The following is a 20,275-nucleotide window of genomic DNA, read 5'->3' as shown; positions in this document are numbered from 1 at the left end:
ACTAGCGCATGGTCTTAGACGTTGGACCCCGCTTATACGACGTTCGTGCTATAACATAGCTTTAATTACCCTCTCCCCGTTAGTTAAACAAAAGACATGAGGGGTGACTGCGACCTCCCTAATCTATCTATAAATATTTACTTAAGTAGGGTGGTTTGGTTCATAGAGGCCTACTTCCATTCCGAGTTTGAAAATTATAGCTTAATATGCAAGGGAGTTAGGCGGTCTTGAAATTTGAACCTTTTTCCCGCCAATTTATTTTATTTAATTTTTTAATCCATTGTGCGTTCTTCTGCAAAGAAAGACAATTGGTTTTATACATAGAACACCTTTGCTATGCTAAACTGTCGTGAAAATATCGTAAAACAAGTTTAGAAAAATAATATAATTTAAACAAACTACTTTTCCGGGTTTTTTCCAGTTTTTAAGCATTATTTGAATTTTCCCGAAGAGAAAAAAATATTTTTTATATATAGAATCCCTAAGAACATCGATAAAAACGTTAAATAAATAATATAATGCAAAAAAAACAAAAGAAAAAAAAATTAAAAATTGACCACAGCCGAGGTTCGAACCCGGTCCCCCACGCTCCAATCGTAAGTCACTAGCGCATGGTCTTAGCCGTTGGACCAAGCTTATACGACGTTCGTGCTACTACATAGCTTTAATTACCCTCTCCCCGTTAGTTAAACAAAAGACATGAGGGGTAACTGCGACCTCCCTGATCTATCTATAAATATTTTCTTAAGTAGGGTGGTTTGGTTCATAGAGGCCAACTTCCATTCCGAGTTTGAAAATTATAGCTTAATATTCAAGGGAGTTAGGCGGTCTTGAAATTTGAGCATTTTTCCCGCCAATTTATTTTATTTAATTTTTTAATCCATTGTGCGTTCTTCTGCAAAGAAAGACAATTGGTTTTATACATAGAACACCTTAGCTATGCTAAACTGTCGTGAAAATATCGTAAAACAAGTTTATAAAAATAATATAATTTAAACAAACTACTTTTCCGGGTTTTTTCCAGTTTTTAAGCATTATTTGAATTTTCCCGATCAGAAAAAAATATTTTTTATATATAGAATCCCTTAAAACATCGATATACACGTTAAATAAATAATATTATGCAAAATAAACAAAAGAAAAAAAAAATTAAAAATTGACCACAGCCGAGGTTCGAACCCGGTCCCCCACGCTCCAATCGTAAGTCACTAGCGCATGGTCTTAGACGTTGGACCCCGCTTATACGACGTTCGTGCTACAACATAGCTTTAATTACCCTCTCCCCGTTAGTTAAACAAAAGACATGAGGGGTGACTGCGACCTCCCAAATCTATCTATAAATATTTACTTAAGTAGGGTGGTTTGGTTCATAGAGGCCTACTTCCATTCCGAGATTGAAAATTATAGCTTAATATGCAAGGGAGTTAGGCGGTCTTGAAATTTGAGCCTTTTTCCCGCCAATTTATTTTATTTAATTTTTTAATCCATTGTGCGTTCTTCTGCAAAGAAGGACAATAGGTTTTATACATAGAACACCTTAGCTATGCTAAACTGTCGTGAAAATATCGTAAAACAAGTTTATAAAAATAATATAATTTAAACAAACTACTTTTCCGGGTTTTTTCCAGTTTTTAAGCATTATTTGAATTTTCCCGATCAGAAAATAATATTTTTTATATATAGAATCCCTTAAAACATCGATAAACACGTTAAATAAATAATATTATGCAAAATAAACAAAAGAAAAAAAAATTAAAAATTGACCACAGCCGAGGTTCGAACCCGGTCCCCCACGCTCCAATCGTAAGTCACTAGCGCATGGTCTTAGACGTTGGACCCCGCTTATACGACGTTCGTGCTACAACATAGCTTTAATTATCCTCTCCCCGTTAGTTAAACAAAAGACATGAGGGGTGACTGCGACCTCCCTAATCTATCTATAAATATTTACTTAAGAAGGGTGGTTTGGTTCATAGAGGCCTACTTCCATTCCGAGTTTGAAATTATAGCTTAATATGCAAGGGAGTTAGGCGGTCTTGAAATTTGAGCCTTTTTCCCGCCAATTTATTTTATTTAATTTTTTAATCCATTGTGCGTTCTTCTGCAAAGAAGGACAATAGGTTTTATACATAGAACACCTTTGCTCTGCTAAACTGTCGTGAAAATATCGTAAAACAAGTTTATAAAAATAATATAATTTAAACAAACCACTTTTCCGGGTTTTTTCCAGTTTTTAAGCATTATTTGAATTTTCCCGAACAGAACAAAATATTTTTTATATATAGAATCCCTTAAAACATCGATAAAAACGTTAAATAAATAATATAATGCAAAATAAACAAAAGAAGAAAAAAAATTAAAAATTGACCACAGCCGAGGTTCGAACCCGGACCCCCACGCTCCAATCGTAAATCACTAGCGCATGGTCTTAGCCGTTGGACCACGCTTATACGACGTTCGTGCTACTACATAGCTTTAATTACCCTCTCCCCGTTAGTTAAACAAAAGACATGAGGGGCAACTGCGACCTCCCTGATCTATCTATAAATATTTTCTTAAGTAGGGTGGTTTGGTTCAGAGAGGCCAACTTCCATTCCGAGTTTGAAAATTATAGCTTAATATTCAAGGGAGTTAGGCGGTCTTGAAAGTTGAGCATTTTTCCCGCCAATTTATTTTATTTAATTTTTTAATCCATTGTGCGTTCTTCTGCAAAGAAAGACAATTGGTTTTATACATAGAACACCTTAGCTATGCTAAACTGTCGTGAAAATATCGTAAAACAAGTTTATAAAAATAATATATATTAAACAAACTACTTTTCCGGGTTTTTTTCCAGTTTTTAAGCATTATTTGAATTTTCCCGATCAGAAAAAAATATTTTTTATATATAGAATCCCTTAAAACATCGATAAACACGTTAAATAAATAATATTATGCAAAATAAACAAAAGAAAAAAAAAATTAAAAATTGACCACAGCCGAGGTTCGAACCCGGACCCCCACGCTCCAATCGTAAATCACTAGCGCATGGTCTTAGCCGTTGGACCACGCTTATACGCCGTTCGTGCTACTACATAGCTTTAATTACCCTCTCCCCGTTAGTTAAACAAAAGACATGAGGGGTGACTGCGATCTCCCTAATCTATCTATAAATATTTACTTAAGTAGGGTGGTTTGGTTCATAGAGGCCTACTTCCATTCCGAGTTTGAAAATTATAGCTTAATATGCAAGGGAGTTAGGCGGTCTTGAAATTTGAACCTTTTTCCCGCCAATTTATTTTATTTAATTTTTTAATCCATTGTGCGTTCTTCTGCAAAGAAAGACAATTGGTTTTATACATAGAACACCTTTGCTATGCTAAACTGTCGTGAAAATATCGTAAAACAAGTTTAGAAGAATAATATAATTTAAACAAACTACTTTTCCGGGTTTTTTCCAGTTTTTAAGCATTATTTGAATTTTCCCAAAGAGAAAAAAATATTTTTTATATATAGAATCACTTAGAACATCGATAAAAACGTTAAATAAATAATATAATGCAAAATAAACAAAAGAAAAAAAAATTAAAAATTGACCACAGCCGAGGTTCGAACCCGGTCCCCCACGCTCCAATCGTAAGTCACTAGCGCATGGTCTTAGCCGTTGGACCACGCTTATACGACGTTCGTGCTACAACATAGCTTTAATTACCCTCTCCCCGTTAGTTAAACAAAAGACATGAGGGGTGACTGCGACCTCCCTGATCTATCTATAAATATTTTCTTAAGTAGGGTGGTTTGGTTCATAGAGGCCAACTTCCATTCCGAGTTTGAAAATTATAGCTTAATATTCAAGGGAGTTAGGCGGTCTTGAAATTTGAGCATTTTTCCCGCCAATTTATTTTATTTAATTTTTTAATCCATTGTGCGTTCTTCTGCAAAGAAAGACAATTGGTTTTATACATAGAACACCTTAGCTATGCTAAACTGTCGTGAAAATATCGTAAAACAAGTTTATAAAAATAATATAATTTAAACAAACTACTTTTTCGGGTTTTTTCCAGTTTTTAAGCATTATTTGAATTTTCCAGATCAGAAAAAAATATTTTTTATATATACTTGTAGAATCCCTTAAAACATCGATAAACACGTTAAATAAATAATATAATGCAAAATAAACAAAAGAAAAAAAAATTAAAAATTGACCACAGCCGAGGTTCGAACCCGGTCCCCCACGCTCCAATCGTAAGTCTCTAGCGCATGTTCTTAGACGTTGGACCCCGCTTATACGACGTTCGTGCTACAACATAGCTTTAATTACCCTCTCCCCGTTAGTTAAACAAAAGACATGAGGGGTGACTGCGACCTCCCTAATCTATCTATAAATATTTACTTAAGTAGGGTGGTTTGGTTCATAGAGGCCTACTTCCATTCCGAGTTTGAAAATTATAGCTTAATATGCAAGGGAGTTAGGCGGTCTTGAAATTTGAGCCTTTTTCCCGCCAATTTATTTTATTTAATTTTTTAATCCATTGTGCGTTCTTCTGCAAAGAAAGACAATTGGTTTTATACATAGAACACCTTAGCTATGCTAAACTGTCGTGAAAATATCGTAAAACAAGTTTATAAAAGTAATATAATTTAAACAAACTACTTTTCCGGGTTTTTTCCAGTTTTTAAGCATTATTTGAATTTTCCAGATCAGAAAAAAATATTTTTTATATATACTTGTAGAATCCCTTAAAACATCGATAAACACGTTAAATAAATAATATAATGCAAAATAAACAAAAGAAAAAAAATTAAAAATTGACCACAGCCGAGGTTCGAACCCGGCCCCCCACGCTCCAATCGTAAGTCTCTAGCGCATGTTCTTAGACGTTGGACCCCGCTTATACGACGTTCGTGCTACAACATAGCTTTAATTACCCTCTCCCCGTTAGTTAAACAAAAGACATGAGGGGTGACTGCGACCTCCCTAATCTATCTATAAATATTTACTTAAGTAGGGTGGTTTGGTTCATAGAGGCCTACTTCCATTCCGAGTTTGAAAATTATAGCTTAATATGCAAGGGAGTTAGGCGGTCTTGAAATTTCAGCCTTTTTCCCGCCAATTTATTTTATTTAATTTTTTAATCCATTGTGCGTTCTTCTGCAAAGAAGGACAATTGGTTTTATACATAGAACACCTTTGCTCTGCTAAACTGTCGTGAAAATATCGTAAAACAAGTTTAGAAAAATAATATAATTTAAACAAACCACTTTTACGGAATTTTTCCAAATTTTAAGCATTATTTGAATTTTCAAGAACAGAACAAAATATTTTTTTATAGAATCCCTTAAATCATCGATAAAAACGTTAAATAAATAATATAATGCAAAATAAACAAAAGAAAAAAAAATTAAAAATTGACCACAGCCGAGGTTCGATCCCGGTACCCCACGCTCCAATCGTAAGTCACTAGCGCATAGTCTTAGCCATTGGACCACGCTTATACGACGTTCGTGCTACTACATAGCTTTAATTACCCTCTCCCCGTTAGTTAAACAAAAGACATGAGGGGTGACTGCGACCTCCCTAATCTATCTATAAATATTTACTTGAGTAGGGTGGTTTGGTTCATAGAGGCCTACTTCCATTCCGAGTTTGAAAATTATAGCTTAATATTCAAGGGAGTTAGGCGGTCTTGAAATTTGAACATTTTTCCCGCCAATTTATTTTATTTAATTTTTTAATCCATTGTGCGTTCTTCTGCGAAGAAAGACAATTGGTTTTATACATAGAACACCTTTGCTATGCTAAACTGTCGTGAAAACATCGTAAAACAAGTTTAGAAGAATAATATAATTTAAACAAACTACTTTTCCGGGTTTTTTCCAGTTTTTAAGCATTATTTCAATTTTACCGAACAGAAAAAAATATTTTTTATATATAGAATCCCTTAAAACATCGATAAACACGTTAAATAAATAATATAATGCAAAATAAACAAAAGAAAAAAAAATTAAAAATTGACCACAGCCGAGGTTCGAACCCGGTCCCCCACGCTCCAATCGTAAGTCACTAGCGCATGGTCTTAGCCGTTGGACCACGCTTATACGACGTTCTTGCTACTACATAGCTTTAATTACCCTCTCCCCGTTAGTTAAACAAAAGACATGAGGGGTGACTGCGACCTCCCTAATCTATCTATAAATATTTACTTAAGTAGGGTGGTTTGGTTCATAGAGGCCTACTTCCATTCCGAGTTTGAAAATTATAGCTTAATATTCAAGGGAGTTAGGCGGTTTTGAAATTTGAGCCTTTTTCCCGCCAATTTATTTTATTTAATTTTTTAATCCATTGTGCGTTCTTCTGCAAAGAAAGACAATTGGTTTTATACATAGAAAACCTTTGCTATGCTAAACTGTCGTGAAAATATCGTAAAACAAGTTTAGAAAAATAATATAACTTAAACAAACTACTTTTCCGGGTTTTTTCCAGTTTTTAAGCATTATTTGAATTTTCCCAAACAGAAAAATATATTTTCTATACACAGAATCCCTTAAAACATCGATAAACACATTAAATAAATAATATAATGCAAAATAAACAAAAGAAGAAAAAAAATTTTAAAATTGACGACAGCCGAGGTTCGATCCCGGTCCCCCACGCTCCAATCATAAGTCACTAGCGCATGGTCGTAGCCGTTGGACCACGCTTATACGACGTTCGTGCTACTGAGGAGCATTAATTACCCTCTCCCCGTTAGTTAAACAAAAGACATGAGGGGTGACTGCGACCTCCCTAATCTATCTATAAATATTTACTTAAGTAGGGTGGTTTGGTTCATAGAGGCCTACTTCCATTCCGAGTTTGAAAATTATAGCTCAATATTCAAGGGAGTTAGGCGGTCTTGAAATTTGAGCCTTTTTCCCACCAATTTATTTTATTTAATTTTTTAATCTATTGTGCGTTCTTCTGCAAAGAAAGACAATTGGTTTTATACATAGAAAACCTTTGCTATGCTAAACTGTCGTGAAAATATCGCAAAACAAGTTTAGAAAAATAATATAATTTAAACAAACTACTTTTCCGGGTTTTTTCCAGTTTTTAAGCATTATTTGAATTTTCCCAAACAGAAGAAAATATTTTTTATACATAGAATCCCTTAAAACATCGGTAAACACGTTAAATAAATAATATAATGCAAAATAAACAAAAGAAGAAAAACAATTTTAAAATTGACGGCAGCCGAGGTTCGAACCCGGTCCCCCACGCTCCAATCATAAGTCACTAGCGCATGGTCGTAGCCGTTGGACCACGCTTATACGACGTTCGTGCTACTGAGGAGCATTAATTACCCTCTCCCCGTTAGTTAAACAAAAGACATGAGGGGTGACTGCGACCTCCCTAATCTATCTATAAATATTTACTTAAGTAGGGTGGTTTGGTTCATAGAGGCCTACTTCCATTCCGAGTTTGAAAATTATAGCTTAATATGCAAGGGAGTTAGGCGGTCTTGAAATTTCAGCCTTTTTCCCGCCAATTTATTTTATTTAATTTTTTAATCCATTGTGCGTTCTTCTGCAAAGAAGGACAATTGGTTTTATACCTAGAACACCTTTGCTCTGCTAAACTGTCGTGAAAATATCGTAAAACAAGTTTAGAAAAATAATATAATTTAAACAAACCACTTTTACGGAATTTTTCCAAATTTTAAGCATTATTTGAATTTTCAAGAACAGAACAAAATATTTTTTTATAGAATCCCTTAAATCATCGATAAAAACGTTAAATAAATAATATAATGCAAAATAAACAAAAGAAAAAAAAATTAAAAATTGACCACAGCCGAGGTTCGATCCCGGTACCCCACGCTCCAATCGTAAGTCACTAGCGCATAGTCTTAGCCATTGGACCACGCTTATACGACGTTCGTGCTACTACATAGCTTTAATTACCCTCTCCCCGTTAGTTAAACAAAAGACATGAGGGGTGACTGCGACCTCCCTAATCTATCTATAAATATTTACTTGAGTAGGGTGGTTTGGTTCATAGAGGCCTACTTCCATTCCGAGTTTGAAAATTATAGCTTAATATTCAAGGGAGTTAGGCGGTCTTGAAATTTGAACATTTTTCCCGCCAATTTATTTTATTTAATTTTTTAATCCATTGTGCGTTCTTCTGCGAAGAAAGACAATTGGTTTTATACATAGAACACCTTTGCTATGCTAAACTGTCGTGAAAACATCGTAAAACAAGTTTAGAAGAATAATATAATTTAAACAAACTACTTTTCCGGGTTTTTTCCAGTTTTTAAGCATTATTTCAATTTTACCGAACAGAAAAAAATATTTTTTATATATAGAATCCCTTAAAACATCGATAAACACGTTAAATAAATAATATAATGCAAAATAAACAAAAGAAAAAAAAATTAAAAATTGACCACAGCCGAGGTTCGAACCCGGTCCCCCACGCTCCAATCGTAAGTCACTAGCGCATGGTCTTAGCCGTTGGACCACGCTTATACGACGTTCTTGCTACTACATAGCTTTAATTACCCTCTCCCCGTTAGTTAAACAAAAGACATGAGGGGTGACTGCGACCTCCCTAATCTATCTATAAATATTTACTTAAGTAGGGTGGTTTGGTTCATAGAGGCCTACTTCCATTCCGAGTTTGAAAATTATAGCTTAATATTCAAGGGAGTTAGGCGGTTTTGAAATTTGAGCCTTTTTCCCGCCAATTTATTTTATTTAATTTTTTAATCCATTGTGCGTTCTTCTGCAAAGAAAGACAATTGGTTTTATACATAGAAAACCTTTGCTATGCTAAACTGTCGTGAAAATATCGTAAAACAAGTTTAGAAAAATAATATAACTTAAACAAACTACTTTTCCGGGTTTTTTCCAGTTTTTAAGCATTATTTGAATTTTCCCAAACAGAAAAATATATTTTCTATACATAGAATCCCTTAAAACATCGATAAACACATTAAATAAATAATATAATGCAAAATAAACAAAAGAAGAAAAAAAATTTTAAAATTGACGACAGCCGAGGTTCGATCCCGGTCCCCCACGCTCCAATCATAAGTCACTAGCGCATGGTCGTAGCCGTTGGACCACGCTTATACGACGTTCGTGCTACTGAGGAGCATTAATTACCCTCTCCCCGTTAGTTAAACAAAAGACATGAGGGGTGACTGCGACCTCCCTAATCTATCTATAAATATTTACTTAAGTAGGGTGGTTTGGTTCATAGAGGCCTACTTCCATTCCGAGTTTGAAAATTATAGCTCAATATTCAAGGGAGTTAGGCGGTCTTGAAATTTGAGCCTTTTTCCCACCAATTTATTTTATTTAATTTTTTAATCTATTGTGCGTTCTTCTGCAAAGAAAGACAATTGGTTTTATACATAGAAAACCTTTGCTATGCTAAACTGTCGTGAAAATATCGCAAAACAAGTTTAGAAAAATAATATAATTTAAACAAACTACTTTTCCGGGTTTTTTCCAGTTTTTAAGCATTATTTGAATTTTCCCAAACAGAAGAAAATATTTTTTATACATAGAATCCCTTAAAACATCGGTAAACACGTTAAATAAATAATATAATGCAAAATAAACAAAAGAAGAAAAACAATTTTAAAATTGACGGCAGCCGAGGTTCGAACCCGGTCCCCCACGCTCCAATCATAAGTCACTAGCGCATGGTCGTAGCCGTTGGACCACGCTTATACGACGTTCGTGCTACTGAGGAGCATTAATTACCCTCTCCCCGTTAGTTAAACAAAAGACATGAGGGGTGACTGCGACCTCCCTAATCTATCTATAAATATTTACTTAAGTAGGGTGGTTTGGTTCATAGAGGCCTACTTCCATTCCGAGTTTGAAAATTATAGCTTAATATGCAAGGGAGTTAGGCGGTCTTGAAATTTCAGCCTTTTTCCCGCCAATTTATTTTATTTAATTTTTTAATCCATTGTGCGTTCTTCTGCAAAGAAGGACAATTGGTTTTATACATAGAACACCTTTGCTCTGCTAAACTGTCGTGAAAATATCGTAAAACAAGTTTAGAAAAATAATATAATTTAAACAAACCACTTTTACGGAATTTTTCCAAATTTTAAGCATTATTTGAATTTTCAAGAACAGAACAAAATATTTTTTTATAGAATCCCTTAAATCATCGATAAAAACGTTAAATAAATAATATAATGCAAAATAAACAAAAGAAAAAAAAATTAAAAATTGACCACAGCCGAGGTTCGATCCCGGTACCCCACGCTCCAATCGTAAGTCACTAGCGCATAGTCTTAGCCATTGGACCACGCTTATACGACGTTCGTGCTACTACATAGCTTTAATTACCCTCTCCCCGTTAGTTAAACAAAAGACATGAGGGGTGACTGCGACCTCCCTAATCTATCTATAAATATTTACTTGAGTAGGGTGGTTTGGTTCATAGAGGCCTACTTCCATTCCGAGTTTGAAAATTATAGCTTAATATTCAAGGGAGTTAGGCGGTCTTGAAATTTGAACATTTTTCCCGCCAATTTATTTTATTTAATTTTTTAATCCATTGTGCGTTCTTCTGCGAAGAAAGACAATTGGTTTTATACATAGAACACCTTTGCTATGCTAAACTGTCGTGAAAACATCGTAAAACAAGTTTAGAAGAATAATATAATTTAAACAAACTACTTTTCCGGGTTTTTTCCAGTTTTTAAGCATTATTTCAATTTTACCGAACAGAAAAAAATATTTTTTATATATAGAATCCCTTAAAACATCGATAAACACGTTAAATAAATAATATAATGCAAAATAAACAAAAGAAAAAAAATTAAAAATTGACCACAGCCGAGGTTCGAACCCGGTCCCCCACGCTCCAATCGTAAGTCACTAGCGCATGGTCTTAGCCGTTGGACCACGCTTATACGACGTTCTTGCTACTACATAGCTTTAATTACCCTCTCCCCGTTAGTTAAACAAAAGACATGAGGGGTGACTGCGACCTCCCTAATCTATCTATAAATATTTACTTAAGTAGGGTGGTTTGGTTCATAGAGGCCTACTTCCATTCCGAGTTTGAAAATTATAGCTTAATATTCAAGGGAGTTAGGCGGTTTTGAAATTTGAGCCTTTTTCCCGCCAATTTATTTTATTTAATTTTTTAATCCATTGTGCGTTCTTCTGCAAAGAAAGACAATTGGTTTTATACATAGAAAACCTTTGCTATGCTAAACTGTCGTGAAAATATCGTAAAACAAGTTTAGAAAAATAATATAACTTAAACAAACTACTTTTCCGGGTTTTTTCCAGTTTTTAAGCATTATTTGAATTTTCCCAAACAGAAAAATATATTTTCTATACATAGAATCCCTTAAAACATCGATAAACACATTAAATAAATAATATAATGCAAAATAAACAAAAGAAGAAAAAAAATTTTAAAATTGACGACAGCCGAGGTTCGATCCCGGTCCCCCACGCTCCAATCATAAGTCACTAGCGCATGGTCGTAGCCGTTGGACCACGCTTATACGACGTTCGTGCTACTGAGGAGCATTAATTACCCTCTCCCCGTTAGTTAAACAAAAGACATGAGGGGTGACTGCGACCTCCCTAATCTATCTATAAATATTTACTTAAGTAGGGTGGTTTGGTTCATAGAGGCCTACTTCCATTCCGAGTTTGAAAATTATAGCTCAATATTCAAGGGAGTTAGGCGGTCTTGAAATTTGAGTCTTTTTCCCACCAATTTATTTTATTTAATTTTTTAATCTATTGTGCGTTCTTCTGCAAAGAAAGACAATTGGTTTTATACATAGAAAACCTTTGCTATGCTAAACTGTCGTGAAAATATCGCAAAACAAGTTTAGAAAAATAATATAATTTAAACAAACTACTTTTCCGGGTTTTTTGCAGTTTTTAAGCATTATTTGAATTTTACCGAATAGAAAAAAATATTTTTTATTTATAGAATCCCTTAAAACATCGATAAACACGTTAAATAAATAATATAATGCAAAATAAACAAATGAAAAAAAAAATTAAAAATTGACCACAGCCGAGGTTCGAACCCGGTCCCCCACGCTCAAATCGTAAATCACTAGCGCATGGTCTTAGCCGATGGACCACGCTTATACGACTTTCGTGCTACAACATAGCTTTAATTACCCTCTCCCCGTTAGTTAAACAAAAGACATGAGGGGTGACTGCGACCTCCCTAATCTATCTATAAATATTTACTTAAGTAGGGTGGTTTGGTTCATAGAGGCCTACTTCCATTCCGAGTTTGAAAATTATAGCTCAATATTCAAGGGAGTAAGGCGGTCTTGAAATTTGAGCCTTTTTCCCACCAATTTATTTTATTTAATTTTTTAATCTGTTGTGCGTTCTTCTGGAAAGAAAGACAATTGTTTTTATACATAGAACACCTTTGCTATGCTAAACTGTCTTGAAAATATCGTAAAACAAGTTTAGAAAAATAATATAATTTAAACAAACTACTTTTCCGGGTTTTTTGCAGTTTTTAAGCATTATTTGAATTTTACCGAATAGAAAAAAATATTTTTTATTTATAGAATCCCTTAAAACATCGATAAACACGTTAAATAAATAATATAATGCAAAATAAACAAAAGAAAAAAAAATTTCAAAATTGACCACAGCCGAGGTTCGAACCCGGTCCCCCATGCTCCAATCATAAGTCACTAGCGCATGGTCTTAGCCGTTGGACCACGCTTATACGACGCTCGTGCTACTACATAGCTTTAATTACCCTCTTCCCGTTAGTTAAACAAAAGACATGAGGGGTGACTGCGATCTCCCTAATCTATCTATAAATATTTACTTAAGTAGGGTGGTTTGATTCATAGAGGCCTACTTCCATTCCGAGTTTGAAAATTATAGCTTAATATTCAAGGGAGTTAGGCGGTCTTGAAATTTGAGCCTTTTTCCCGCCAATTTATTTTATTTAATTTTTTAATCTGTTGTGCGTTCTTCTGGAAAGAAAGACAATTGTTTTTATACATAGAACACCTTTGCTATGCTAAACTGTCTTGAAAATATCGTAAAACAAGTTTAGAAAAATAATATAATTTAAACAAACTACTTTTCCGGGTTTTTTGCAGTTTTTAAGCATTATTTGAATTTTACCGAATAGAAAAAAATATTTTTTATTTATAGAATCCCTTAAAACATCGATAAACACGTTAAATAAATAATATAATGCAAAATAAACAAAAGAAAAAAAAATTCAAAATTGACCACAGCCGAGGTTCGAACCCGGTCCCCCATGCTCCAATCATAATTCACTAGCGCATGGTCTTAGCCGTTGGACCACGCTTATACGACGTTCGTGCTACTACATAGCTTTAATTACCCTCTTCCCGTTAGTTAAACAAAAGACATGAGGGGTGACTGCGATCTCCCTAATCTATCTATAAATATTTACTTAAGTAGGGTGGTTTGATTCATAGAGGCCTACTTCCATTCCGAGTTTGAAAATTATAGCTTAATATTCAAGGGAGTTAGGCGGTCTTGAAATTTGAGCCTTTTTCCCGCCAATTTATTTTATTTAATTTTTTAATCCATTGTGCGTTCTTCTGCAAAGAAAGACAATTGGTTTTATACATAGAACACCTTTGCTATGCTAAACTGTCGTGAAAATATCGTAAAACAAGTTTAGAAAAATAATATAATTTAAACAAACTACTTTTCCAGATTTTTTCCAGTTTTTAAGCATTATTTGAATTTTCTCGAACAGAAAAAAATATTTTTTATATATAGAATCCCTTAAAACATCGATAAACACGTTAAATAAATAATATAATGCAAAATAAACAAAAGAAAAAAAATTTAAAAATTGACCACAGCCGAGGTTCGAACCCGGTCCCCCACGCTCCAATCTTAAGTCACTAGAGCATGGTCTTAGCTGTTGGACAACGCTTATACGACGTTCGCGCTACTACATAGCTTTAATTTCCTTCTCCCCGTTAGTTAAACAAAAGACATGAGGGATGACTGCGACCTCCCTAATCTATCTATAAATATTTACTTAAGTAGGGTGGTTTGCTTCATAGAGGCCTACTTCCATTCCGAGTTTGAAAATTATAGCTTAATATTCAAGGGAGTTAGGCGGTCTTGAAATTTGAGCATTTTTCCCGCCAATTTATTTTATTTAATTTTTTAATCAATTGTGCGTTCTTCTGCAAAGAAAGACAATTGGTTTTATACATAGAACACCTTTGCTATGCTAAACTGTCGTGAAAATATCGTAAAACAAGTTTAGAAAAACAGTATAATTTCAACAAACTACTTTTCCGGATTTTTTCCAGTTTTGAAGCATTATTTGAATTTTCCCGAACAGAAAAAAATATTTTTTATATATAGAATCCCTTAAAACATCGATAAACACGTTAAATAAATAACATAATGCAAAATAAACAAATGAAAAAAAAAATTAAAAATTGACCACAGCCGAGGTTCGAACCCGGTCCCCCACGCTCAAATCGTAAATCACTAGCGCATGGTCTTAGCCGATGGACCACGCTTATACGACTTTCGTGCTACAACATAGCTTTAATTACCCTCTCCCCGTTACTTAAACAAAAGACATGAGGGGTGACTGCGACCTCCCTAATCTATCTATAAATATTTACTTAAGTAGGGTGGTTTGGTTCATAGAGGCCTACTTTTATTCCGAGTTTGAAAATTATAGCTTAATATTCAAGGGAGTTAGGCGGTCTTGAAATTTGAGCCTTTTTCCCACCAATTTATTTTATTTAATTTTTTAATCCATTGTGCGTTCTTCTGCAAAGAAAGACAATTGGTTTTATACATAGAACACCTTTGCTATGCTAAACTCTCGTGAAAATATCGTAAAACTAGTTTTGAAGAATAATATAATTTAAACAAACTACTTTTCCGGGTTTTTTTCCAGTTTTTAAGCATTATTTGAATTTTCCCGAACAGAAAAAAATATTTTTTATATATAGAATCCCTTAAAACATCGATAAACACGTTAAATAAATAATATAATGCAAAATAAACAAAAGAAAAAAAAATTTAAAAATTGACCACAGCCGAGGTTCGAACCCGGTCCCCCACGCTCCAATCGTAAATCACTAGCGCATGGTCTTAGCCGATGGACCACGCTTATACGACTTTCGTGCTACAACATAGCTTTAATTACCCTCTCCCCGTTAGTTAAACAAAAGACATGAGGGGTGACTGCGACCTCCCTAATCTATCTATAAATATTTACTTAAGTAGGGTGGTTTGGTTCATAGAGGCCTACTTCCATTCCGAGTTTGAAAATTATAGCTTAATATTCAAGGGAGTTAGGCGGTCTTGAAATTTGAGCCTTTTTCTCGCCAATTTATTTTATTTAATTTTTTAATCCATTGTGCGTTCTTCTGCAAAGAAAGACAATTGGTTTTATACATAGAACACCTTTGCTATGCTAAACTCTCGTGAAAATATCGTAAAACTAGTTTTGAAGAATAATATAATTTAAACAAACTACTTTTCCGGGTTTTTTCCAGTTTTTAAGCATTATTTGAATTTTCCCGAACAGAAAAAATTATTTTTTATATATAGAATCCCTTAAAACATCGATAAACACGTTAAATAAATAACATAATGCAAAATAAACAAATGAAAAAAAAATTTAAAAATTGACCACAGCCGAGGTTCGAACCCGGTCCCCCACGCTCAAATCCTAAATCACTAGCGCATGGTCTTAGCCGATGGACCACGCTTATACGACTTTCGTGCTACAACATAGCTTTAATTACCCTCTCCCCGTTAGTTAAACAAAAGACATGAGGGGTGACTGCGACCTCCCTAATCTATCTATAAATATTTACTTAAGTAGGGTGGTTTGGTTCATAGAGGCCTACTTTTATTCCGAGTTTGAAAATTATAGCTTAATATTCAAGGGAGTTAGGCGGTCTTGAAATTTGAGCCTTTTTCCCACCAATTTATTTTATTTAATTTTTTAATCCATTGTGCGTTCTTCTGCAAAGAAAGACAATTGGTTTTATACATAGAACACCTTTGCTATGCTAAACTCTCGTGAAAATATCGTAAAACTAGTTTTGAAGAATAATATAATTTAAACAAACTACTTTTCCGGGTTTTTTCCAGTTTTTAAGCATTATTTGAATTTTCCCGAACAGAAAAAATATTTTTTATGTATAGAATCCCTTAAAACATCGATAAACACGTTAAATAAATAATATAATGCAAAATAAACAAAAGAAAAAAAAATTTAAAAATTGACCACAGCCGAGGTTCGAACCCGGTCCCCCACGCTCCAATCGTAAATCACTAGCGCATGGTCTTAGCCGATGGACCACGCTTATACGACTTTCGTGCTACAACATAGCTTTAATTACCCTCTCCCCGTTAGTTAAACAAAAGACATGAGGGGTGACTGCGACCTCCCTAATCTATCTATAAATATTTACTTAAGTAGGGTGGTTTGGTTCATAGAGGCCTACTTCCATTCCGAGTTTGAAAATTATAGCTTAATATTCAAGGGAGTTAGGCGGTCTTGAAATTTGAGCCTTTTTCTCGCCAATTTATTTTATTTAATTTTTTAATCCATTGTGCGTTCTTCTGCAAAGAAAGACAATTGGTTTTATACATAGAACACCTTTGCTATGCTAAACTCTCGTGAAAATATCGTAAAACTAGTTTTGAAGAATAATATAATTTAAACAAACTACTTTTCCGGGTTTTTTCCAGTTTTTAAGCATTATTTGAATTTTCCCGAACAGAAAAAAATATTTTTTATATATAGAATCCCTTAAAACATCGATAAACACGTTAAATAAATAATATAATGCAAAATAAACAAAAGAAAAAAAAATTTAAAAATTGACCACAGCCGAGATTCGAACCCGGTCCCCCACGCTCCAATCGTAAGTCACTAGCACATGGTCTTAGCCGTTGGACCACGCTTATACGACGTTCGTGCTACTACATAGCTTTAATTACCCTTTCCCCGTTAGTTACACAAAAGACATGAGGGGTGACTACGACCTCCCTAATCTATCTATAAAAATATACTTAAGTAGGGTGGTTTGGTTCATAGAGGACTACTTTCATTCCGAGTTTGAAAATTATAGCTTAATATTCAAGGGAGTTAGGCGGTCTTGAAATTTGAGCCTTTTTCCCACCATTTTATTTTATTTTATTTTTTATTCCATTATGTGTTCTTCTGCGTAGCAGGTATGTGAAGCGTGGTGCAGTTGGTAGCGCTGTGGGCAAGGATGATATGTAGTCCTGGAAGTCATGGGTTCGATACCTTGCAAAGGTTCGAATTAAATTTTTTTTTATTTATTTTATATACTTTTCGACAATTTAGCATGAATGAAGTGCTCTGTATATAGAAATATCCATTTTTCCTATATGAAATGGCGAATAATAGCTAATAAACAGAAAAATTTTGATTATCTTTTATTTATTTATTTATTTTAATAATTGTTATTTTTTTAACTTCCTTCTCAATATTTTTAAGGGAATAAATTGTTTAATATAAGAAAAGAATTATTTTTCTTTTTAAAGAGCGAATAATGGCTGAGAAAGGGACAAAAGTCGTATCAGGAGGAACGCACACCTCACACCCCGTGTTTCCATATTATATTGACCTATAAATTTCAAACTCGGTCCCAAATTAGAGTTTAATGTAACAAACAATTGTACCAAAATTTTTTATAAACTATTTAGTGGGCCCACAATGGGCCAAAATAAGTTTTGTTGACTAACCAGGAGCTAATTATTCGCGGTGGTGGTATGTGAAGCGTGGAGCAGTTGGTAGCGCTGTGTGCTAGGTTGATATGTAGTTCCCGGAAGTCCTGGGTTCGAAACCCTGCAAGAGTCGACTTTTAATTTTTTTTATTTATTTTATATTATGTTTTTTAATATACTTTTCAGCAATTTAACTTGAATCATGTGTTTTGTACATAGAGATAACTATTTTTCCTTTCTGAAATAGCGAATAATAGCTAATAAATAATTAAATTTTTCATTATCTTTATTTATTTATTTTATTATATGTTATTTTTTCAACTTCTTTTTCAATATTTTTAAGTGAATGAAGTGTTCTATATATGAAAAGAATTATTTTTCTTTGTTAAAGAGCAAATAATGGCTGAAAAAGGGACAAAAGTGGTATCAGGAGGCACACACACCCTCTAATATTAACCTATAAATTTCAAACTCGGCCTGAAATGAGAGTCTAATGTAGCAAACAATTGTACCAAAGGAATTTTTTATAGACCATTTAGTGGGTCTAAAAACTTTTAAAACGAGGCGATTCGAAGTCCTTTTTCAATATTAACGCAAGGCCCGATATCAGACCTTAATATTGACAAATAATATTTTAATTGGACCACGTATTATATTACCGGGTAATAGTGTACCCTACGAGAGGAAGTAATTATACACCTCATAGGGGATACACAATGTGGCTCTTTAATTTCCTTTGTCTGTATAAATATAATAGTGTGTTGAATAGTGTTTAAAGGAAGAAATTCGAAGTCAATATTCTGTATAAAAATATGGTCCTATATCTGCCTCTAATATCAACCTATAATATTCAAACTGGACCACGTATTATATTATCGGGTAATAGTGTGCCCTACCAGAGGAAATTATTATAGACCTCATACGGGGTACACAATGTGGCCCTGTAGTTTACTATGTACGCATATGTATTGGAAGCAGGTTTTTTATCGTTTACTTATATGAAGCATATTTAATAACATATAAAGTTTTTAAATTTTGACTCATCTTTTGTATGATACCTGGGCTCTAGCGGCCCAAATTTAAAAAAAAAGATACTCAGTGAAAATTCTGGGAACCCCTTTAAAACTATTATTTTACTATTGGGGTAGCTGGAAAGTAATTTCGGTGTTGTTGAGTGAAAAAAATAAAAAACACACAAAACCTACACAAAAAATAAAATTAGTCAAATATCTTTCATTCTGTTTGACTGACTTTTCTACTATTTCCATGATCCAAAGCTCATAGAACTTCAGGTCCTTACAAGCAAAACTTTTATTTTTATTTTACTAGAAATGTCATTACTGCACAGAATGGTAATTTTATCACAATTTTATGTGATTTTTATTGACAAAATCATTAAAATTTAAAAATTTTGTAAAATTCGTAAAAATGGTAATCAAGATATGATAAATGATGTAAATAAATAAATATTAAATGATAGTGGGAGATCGGGTCTACATGGGGGATGCGACAATACCTCCCAATCAAGCTACTATAATTTTGTACCGAGTTAACTCGGGTGGGTCTATATATTGCAAATATTTATTTATTATCCCGACAATATCCGGGCATAGCAGAATTTGTCAGTTTTTTTTTTAAATGTTTTTACTAGACTGGAATGAAAAAAAAAATCTGCTGTCATTGGAAGATTACCAAGGTTTGTTTATGAGTTTTGCTGTTGGATTGTGATACTGCACACGTGTTTTGTGCGATTGTATATACGACGGTTACTAAATTTACGTAGGAAAAAAAAAGAGTAAAAAAAAATAGCGTATCACTTCACTGTTGTTTGGAAAGTATCACTTTGTGTTGTTCCTTGTTTTAAAAACTATCATACGAAGACTAATATTTAACTTGTTTCATTTTCCGAGATAACTCGGGATAGTACAGTGATGGTAAATTAAATGTCATCATGAAATGTGCCTCGTTTCAGCAAATATAGCTCTATATAAAATGTATTTTTTAAAAAAGAGATAATTTTTAAGCAATCTTACTAAGAGCAATTGGAATTTAAGAAAAGAAGATAATTTTATAACCATCATGCTGTTAGTATTATATAATAAAGAAAAGTTCCATCCCAGGAAAAACAAATACATAGGTCCAGCACCACAAAACTGTTGGTTGCCAGCAGCTAAAGCGACGGGTCTAAGTCACTTTCAACTGTATTAATGCTGGCCAGTAGTATTCAACACAGCATTCGTCGTCTAAGAAGCGCAGGATGAGGGATTTCCCGACATTTTCCTGAAGAGGGTAATCAATGAATCAATAATTGAGGGCCAGCAATTTATAATCACCCAGCAGCATCCTTTCAGTCTATTGAGATTTACTAGAAGTCACTGACCTAGTTACAGGGGTAATTAAAACCCTCAAATCCAATTATTTTTATTTAATACAATTCAATTAGCTAAATAAATATCTAGCCATCTAAATAACATATTTGAATAAATTATTAATAAATGAACTAAGAAAATATTTTTAGGTAACTTTTTCATTTAAATTGCTT

At 33.7% G+C, this 20,275-nt stretch overlaps 1 protein-coding gene and 1 long non-coding RNA gene across 6 annotated transcripts in view; one reads left to right on the top strand and one right to left on the bottom strand.

Annotated features, from left to right (window-relative positions):
- The window catches only part of LOC107440777 (mitochondrial potassium channel ATP-binding subunit), a 546,992-nt gene that overhangs the window by 405,703 nt on the left and 121,014 nt on the right, over nt 1-20,275 (top strand). The gene's annotated exons all lie outside the window — the stretch shown is intronic.
- Nucleotides 1-20,275, bottom strand: part of LOC147806797 (uncharacterized) — a 494,278-nt gene that overhangs the window by 353,874 nt on the left and 120,129 nt on the right. The window lies entirely within an intron of this gene.

This window comes from Parasteatoda tepidariorum, chromosome 7, assembly GCF_982258835.1.
Source record: "Parasteatoda tepidariorum strain Cologne lab strain chromosome 7, Ptep-v5.0, whole genome shotgun sequence".
Classification (NCBI taxonomy): domain Eukaryota; kingdom Metazoa; phylum Arthropoda; class Arachnida; order Araneae; family Theridiidae; genus Parasteatoda; species Parasteatoda tepidariorum.
The sequence above is the reverse complement of the archived record's forward strand: the minus strand, read 5'-3'. Positions and strand labels throughout refer to the sequence as shown.